Source organism: Temnothorax longispinosus, chromosome 11 (assembly GCF_030848805.1).
Source record: "Temnothorax longispinosus isolate EJ_2023e chromosome 11, Tlon_JGU_v1, whole genome shotgun sequence".
Lineage (NCBI taxonomy): Eukaryota > Metazoa > Arthropoda > Insecta > Hymenoptera > Formicidae > Temnothorax > Temnothorax longispinosus.
Window position 1 is genome coordinate 19,770,291 of NC_092368.1, and position 7,524 is coordinate 19,777,814.

Consider the following 7,524-nt stretch of genomic DNA (forward strand, 5'->3'; position numbering starts at 1 on the left):
AGAGGCGCGTGACCAGCCATAGCAAGAGCACGTGAGTCGCGTGTACGCTCGGCATTATTAGTATTTTTACACCGCAACAATTAATCGGGACCTCTCCCAAGGTCACATTTGACGGTCTTCCGACCATGGAAGCGAATAAGTCGATAGATAACCAGGGAAACAGCATCCCTTGGCATAAGGAAGTAACGAATGAGGAGGTAACCTCAAAACCGATATGCACGGTAATAGACAACACGTTACTTAAAGATATCGCAAACGTTCTAAAGTCAAACAACGATATGCCTCTAAAATTAAAAGGAATAAATAAACCTAAACTAAATCCCAAGCCCAATCTGTCGGCAGCTAAGAAGAGAAAATGTAAGACAGACAAAGAAAACAGCTCGTTTCTAACCGCATCGGGCTCAATGATAACAGACGACTTCCTAAAGGAAATATCAACTCTTAGGGAAGAAAATGAAAAGCTTAAAGCGCTGATAGATAAGGATACACAAATGAGCAGTCGCGTTAAATCTGTGACTGAACAGGAAAACTATTCACCAAATATTAGTACTAACAACAGATTTGAACCGCTTATGGACAGCCAACATTCAAACGAAGATATGGATATGGATGAGAATACAAATAAATCATTCTCACAACTATTAAAAGAAAAAAACAGTAAGAAAATGGATATCAGGACTTCCACCTGCAAGCAGGAAACTCAATCACACATCTCGCCTTCGATTTCCCAGAAAAAGATGTCGTCGAATGGCACACCCCCGATAAATAGCAAGTCAACGAAGCCTCCACCTATCAACATTTATCATCAAGACCCCAAGGACACTTGGAGACTCACTAAAGAACATATAGCGGACGCCAACTTCCAGATCAAGAGAATCAACGTCAATAAACACATACTACAAATGGACAACGTTGAAAACTATAATAAAATAAAAGTAGCATTAATAGATTCCAAAACAAACTTTTTCTCGTTTACGCCAAAAACGGAGAAAAACTTAACATACTTATTAAAAGGCTTAGATCAATCATTCGAGCCTCAAGAAGTACACAATGAACTGCTACAACAAGGGATCCAAGAAATCACCTTCCAGAAAGTCGCTAGGTTTACGACAAAGAGGTCGAGCAACGAAGGAAGGACACTGCCAATCTTCTTAGTTCAGATTGCGGCGGGGAGTAACACCAGCCAACTGAAGAAGATACAGACTCTGTTTCATCTGATAATCAAATGGGAAAAGCTGAAGAGAAAGGATACCATACAATGCAAGAGATGCCAAAGGATAGGTCATACAGCAACCAACTGCAATCTGCAATATAGGTGCGTTAAGTGTAAAGAGGAACACAACCCAGGTGAATGTAAAGCCTCTCTTAATAGCGTTGAAGATCTTTATTGTATAAACTGTAATAATACTGGTCATCCAGCTTCATACAGAGGTTGTCCCAAACTAATAGAATTCAAAAATAGAATAACTATTAAACAAGCTAACTTGAAACAAAACTAAAGAAAAAAAAATTGATTCTATTAATAGATTAGTTTCGCCCAACATAACATTTGCCGACTCAGTTAAAGGTAAATCAGACGGAGATATTAACAATCGCATTCATTTGGACGCGCAAATAAACGACATGGATAGTAATGCACATAATAGCACTAACTCCAATTTTATCACTCCACAGATTCACACGAGATTAGACAAGCTCGAGAATGCAATTAAATTTATTAATAATAGATTAGATTCATTAGCTAATCTAATTGAGAAATTACTTCTTAGTAGAAATTAAATTTATGGATCAGCTCGTTCATACTATTAATAAATATAAAATTATAGTGTTAAACGTAAATTCTATAATTAGCAATTATAAAAGAATTCTATTATTAGAACTGATTAAGAATAAGAACCCAGACATACTACTCATTAACGAAACTAAACTAAACAAAAAACATACGCTTTATTTTAAAAATTACAATATTATTAGAACAGACAGAGAAGGGGGTAATAGAGGAGGCGGTACAGCAATAATAATTAAGAAAACATAGAGTACTCTCATATTTACACCAGTTTGTCAACGAGACGCTTGAATACACAGCAATTTCGATTAAATTAAAAAATAATAGAAAATTAATTATAGTTTCAGTTTACGCAAAAAAAGGCAAGCAAAGCGAATTCATAGAAGGTCTTAATCACCTTTGTACTCAACTAGATATAAGTAACCTTTCAAATTACTTTATAATTGCAGGCGATTACAACGCAAAGCATACTGACTGGGGTAACTCAGATAATAACGAAAGAGGGATATCATTCAAGAACTGGTTAGATGATTCTGATATTCGCTACAAATTGAAACTGTATAGGCCAGATTTCCCTTCTTACCCTAGAGGAGAATCATTTATAGATCTAGTGTTGTCTGATTCTAGACTGCAATTGTTTACAGACCCAGCCGGTAATTTATACACCCTTCCTTTTGACAGCGATCATAAGGCAATTTCATTTAAATTCGCTATAGATAATAATGAAATCTTATTACACAATTCGAATCCCGCGATCAACTTGAATTATAACAAAGCAGACTGGAAAAAGTTTCAAGACATTCTAACACGTTCGGATATTGATATACCGAACGACAGAAACTTAAGCTTAGAAGAAATAGATTCATTTACAGACATTATCGAAGCTAATATTTTATCTGCAATTGAGGAATCAATTCCGAAAATAAAAAATACAAACTCAGTAGATAAATATATGAACTCTAGAATTAGTAATTTAAAGAAAGCTAAAAGTTCCATTTTAACGCGAATACATAGATGGGAAAGGAAATTTATACCTCCAGACGATGAGATTAGAAACCTCAAAAGACTCATGAAGAAATTAAAAGATGAATTGGGAAAGGAGGTTAACAGGTCTATGAACAATTATTGGGAGGAAAGGGTTAGTAATATAACGTATAAAAATTCTAAAAAGTTCTTCCCGGAAATTAACAAAATATTCCGCAACAAGAACCAGTTAGATATTCCGCCTTTAAAAGTGCCTGAAAATAAAAAAAATTTATTAGAACAAATTAATATAGATACGAACACACTGATGAGAGACTCAAAAAATAACTTTATAATACAAGAACCTGTACAGAAGTTAGACGTACTCGGTTCCCATTTCGCCACGATTAACAACCAAAATAATGATATGGGCAAACCGCGTCTTAACGAAATCATCAAAAAAGTAACGGATGAAATTAAAAAAGAAATGGAAGTGGATATAATTGACAATAACTCGATATGTACCTTTAGCGAAAAAAATCCGGCTGATTTACCTAAAGAAGAACATATTACCCCATTCTATTTTACTGATAAAATATCATTAACTAAAAAGTTTAGAAATCTGAACAACAAGAAGTCTTCGGGTGTGGATAACATTCCAAATATAGCTCTTAAACACTTACCTGCGAAAATTATATACTTCTATGCTATACTTTTTAACAATATGCTTAATTACTCTTACTTTCCGTTGAAATGGAAGGAAGCCAAAGTGATTTCTTTACTAAAAAAAGGCAAAGACAAATCACTACCTTCGAGCTATAGACCCATTAGTTTGTTGCCAAATATAGGCAAGGTGTACGAAATGGTGATTAACGACACCATTACAATGTTTTGTAAAGAACATGAGATGTTTCCAGAGAATCAGTTTGGCTTCCGTGCAAAACATTCCACATTACATGCGATCAATAAATTAGCATCCGACATTAACTGGGCCTTAAATAATGACGATTGTATAGGCGCTTGCTTGGTGGATCTCGAGAAGGCATTCGATACAGTGTGGCAGGAAGGCCTAATTTTTAAGTTGAAAAAGAATAACTTTCCACTAAGATTAATTAAGCTAATTTGGAATATGATTAAAGACAGATCATTCCGAACAACTTCATTTAATGCAGTGGCCTCCATAAAACACATTTTATTGAATGGCCTTCAACAGGGTACAATCAATTCGCCTGCTCTTTTTAATATATATACCGCAGATCTCCTCAAATTGTTTGGAGAGCAAAACACTCGTTGTAGCTTATTAGCATACGCAGACGATCTAATTATATACTTTGCGAATAGGAAACCTGATTTTATCAAAGAGATTCTACAAAAAGCAATTGATAAAATATTCGATTTCTACCATACTTGGAAACTCAAAGTTAATACAGATAAATGCGAAACCATCCTGTTTAGACCAGCGATCACAAGGGCAAAGTACCCTATCCCACAACAATACAAAAAATTCTGTTTAAAAGATCCTAAAGCTGAAAATATAACGATTGCACATAAAAAAATAGTCAAATATCTTGGTTTACACATAGATGATAGATTTTTATTTGATAAACATGTCGAGTCACAACTTAAGAAGGCAAAACAAACTTTTATAAGTTTGGGTCGGCTTTTTTACTCGAATATTCTTAACAGCAGGGTTAAAGTGATTTGCTACCAAGCGCTCATCAGGCCAATTATCGCGTACGGTTTCCAGATTTGGTACAACATTAGTGCCTCACAAATGGAGCAAATAAGAGTCTTTGAGCGGAAGTGTTTAAGAGCATGTCTTGGAAAATACAGGTCTCAGGAGTCTAATTACAAAAAATATATAAAAAATAAAATTATTTATAATTTAGCAAACATTTCAAGATTCGATAATTTCGTAATCAAGCTTACGAGAAATTACTTTGCAAATGCGGCTTTAATCAAAGAGAACAGCTTAATCTTTCCAATGCCCTTCCCGGATGATAGTTATATTAAAGGAACTTTAAATTCAGGATTTGTCCCTCCTGAGGCCTTCCCGTATCTTGACAAGCACGGTTACATTCAAGATAAAATGATGGTGCCTATCATTTATCACATACCTAGACGGAAAAACAAAAAATTATTTAATTATCCGAGTAATTTAAGCAGTATAGATAATAAGTCTCTCCTAAGATATAATATAGACTTACCAGATAAAGATACCTGCGACATGTACCTGGTTAAGAATAAAGAAAAGTATTGGTGGCGATCCTAGGAGTAGTACCCGATAAGTAACGAGTAAGCATTTTATTTTATTTTTATTGAGTATAGAGTCTCTAATTTTCTGTTTTGTTTTTATTGTAGTTTATTTTTGTACATAACCCACAAAACCTAAAATAAAATAGCTAGTTTTTTACTCACCTTTTTCTAGCATACTTTTATAATGAGTTACGGAACACACTAGACTTAAGTGCAACACAATAAGATATCGTTTATTTTCTATTATCAAAGACTAATATGTATTCGATTGCGAGAGCCCAAGCTGGGCCAGACTGATTGTACCCTAGTTCATAAGAATTTTTTTGTTTATTGGAAATATATGTAATCCCGACAATTTATATGGTGTGCAATAAACATATTAAAAAAAAAAAAAAAAAAACGTAAGGCAGTTGGCTCACGATCCAGAGGTCCCGAGTTCGATCCCACTAAGGTAAGTGTGTTTTTCAAATACGAGAAAATATTTATAATTACAGACTGCATCTTAAGAAACAAATTTAGTTAAAAAATAGTAATAAAATTTCGAAATAAATAATTTTTTTGTCGGGTGAATATTCGTTTTAAAGTATTATTATAATTCCTGTGGCATTAAGAGGACTGCAATCTTAAGTCTAGTGTCTCATGGTTAGAGGATATTTCTCTAGATTTTAAAATATCTTCTTGAGACCGTATTTCAGAGGAAAATCCTCTAAAATCAAGCGGGAGCCACTAAACGACAGAATATTTTTTTTGGGGTGTTCATAAGGCAATTATCAAGGCCCTGATTATTTAGCCTCTAAGGGCCCTCAGTGAAAAAGCGTGACCGGCCTTAAACGGTTCTTATTGGGCTTCCACATTAGGGCCCAAACAAAGTTAGGGAAAATTAACAGGGGCCTTATCAAAGCCCTAACGCAATTTCCACACGGGATAGAATCAAATGTAATAAGCATAACTGAAAATTCTATAAAATGTTTTTTCCTTTTGCTTTTTATATTTCGATTTATCTTTCAATATTCTTATTTCGCTATCATATACTCTTTTTTTCTCTTCTTAGCAGGCTGATTCTGTTTTTATTATTTTACACACAGTTTTTATTTTCAATTTCTTAAACAAAAACTTTCTCTTTCTTATTGCTGACAGATTCTTTGTATATTCAGACTATTATTATATTATTGTTTATTTCTTTTTTTTCTACTAAGTTGTTTTCTATTTCCTCTGCTTTTATTTTATCTTTTAATCTTTGTAACTAAACATTTCTTTTATTATATTCTCTATTTGTCTACCTTCAACTTTGTGTTTTCGTTTTTTTCTTATCTTCTCAAACCGAGAAAGGATTACTTCGGATAATCTGAATTTCCCAACCTTTATGACGCCCCGCTGATTCCTCTTTCTTTTTTTCTGTTTCAGGTCGCCCTTCGCCGCCGGATCTAGGATCGCCGCTGGACCAAGCACCTCGGACCGTCTCTGGACTGCAGCTGTGCACCGCCGACTTCGCCCTGGACCTTCGTTGGACCGCCTTTGGATCTCCCCAAACGGATATAGGATCGCCGACAGATAAGTATCAGGATCAGGTAGGTATGTCTTATAGGTAAGTTGACCGCACACGAATGAATTTAAGTACTCTGATTTCTTTTAGATAATAAAATATAATCTATTTTATTCTATTTCCAGATACAAATTTTCGTGACAAAGTCTTAAAGTGTTAACGCGTCTACCGCGGGATGTTCAACGCCGAGAGTCTAAGTTTCTATCGCAAGGCTTTACAAGACCGAATCGACTGTTCTCTACGAGGCTCCGACGAAAAATTTCTCGATCTCTGGGTTCTGCTCCGGCTCCAGGCCTCCGGTTGCATCCCCACTCTGGCATGGCTCCGCCTACTTTTGGGATGTTTGTGGACCAGATGTGGCCTACACCTGCTTCCCAGATGTGATGCTGTTTTGCTTCCGCGTTCCTGAGCCATTGTTTCGATGGGCAGGTGCTCCACGAACAAAAGCCCCATTGTTCGACAATTTATTCGCTGTTTGTACATCTGAATAAATATTTTGCGCAGCATTCCGTTTTCCAGTATCCTTAGCTTTAATTTATTAAATTAACCTTTATTGTTAATATAGGATCCTTCCAGAAAACGGAACTTTGCGTGTACATTAGTTATCTTAAACTTTAACGCTATGGACATTATTTTATGCCCCGCGTCGTGCTCGCCCGCGATCGCTTGCCAACCCCGCGTGGTATGGCCACTGGTCATTTGCCGTATATTTATGTTAATTACTTTATGCGGTCTCAATTGTTGAGCCCTTGGTGATTGCTCGGCCGTTATGATTTTATCGCTAGCACATCTACGTCGCAAGTTCCGCTTACTACACTTCTTTTACTACAGAGTCACCCGTTATCCGTACCGCGACATACCCTGTGCTTCCAAACATATGCGAGTATCTGGTAACGCTTTAGCGCCTCCCCTACTTCCGGTCCGCTGACCGATGGCCGTGGCCCGCTCCTGGCTACGCCCTAGATGCGCTCTCGGT

General features: G+C 36.0%; 1 long non-coding RNA gene across 1 annotated transcript in view; it reads right to left on the reverse strand.

The window, feature by feature from the left end:
• Positions 1-7,285, reverse strand: part of LOC139822395 (uncharacterized) — a 68,832-nt gene extending 61,547 nt beyond the window's left edge. Inside the window, exon 1 of the long non-coding RNA XR_011734508.1 lies at positions 6,365-7,285. This is a non-coding gene — a long non-coding RNA (uncharacterized lncRNA). The remainder of the gene's footprint in view (positions 1-6,364) is intronic.
• Positions 7,286-7,524: the final 239 nt, after the last annotated feature.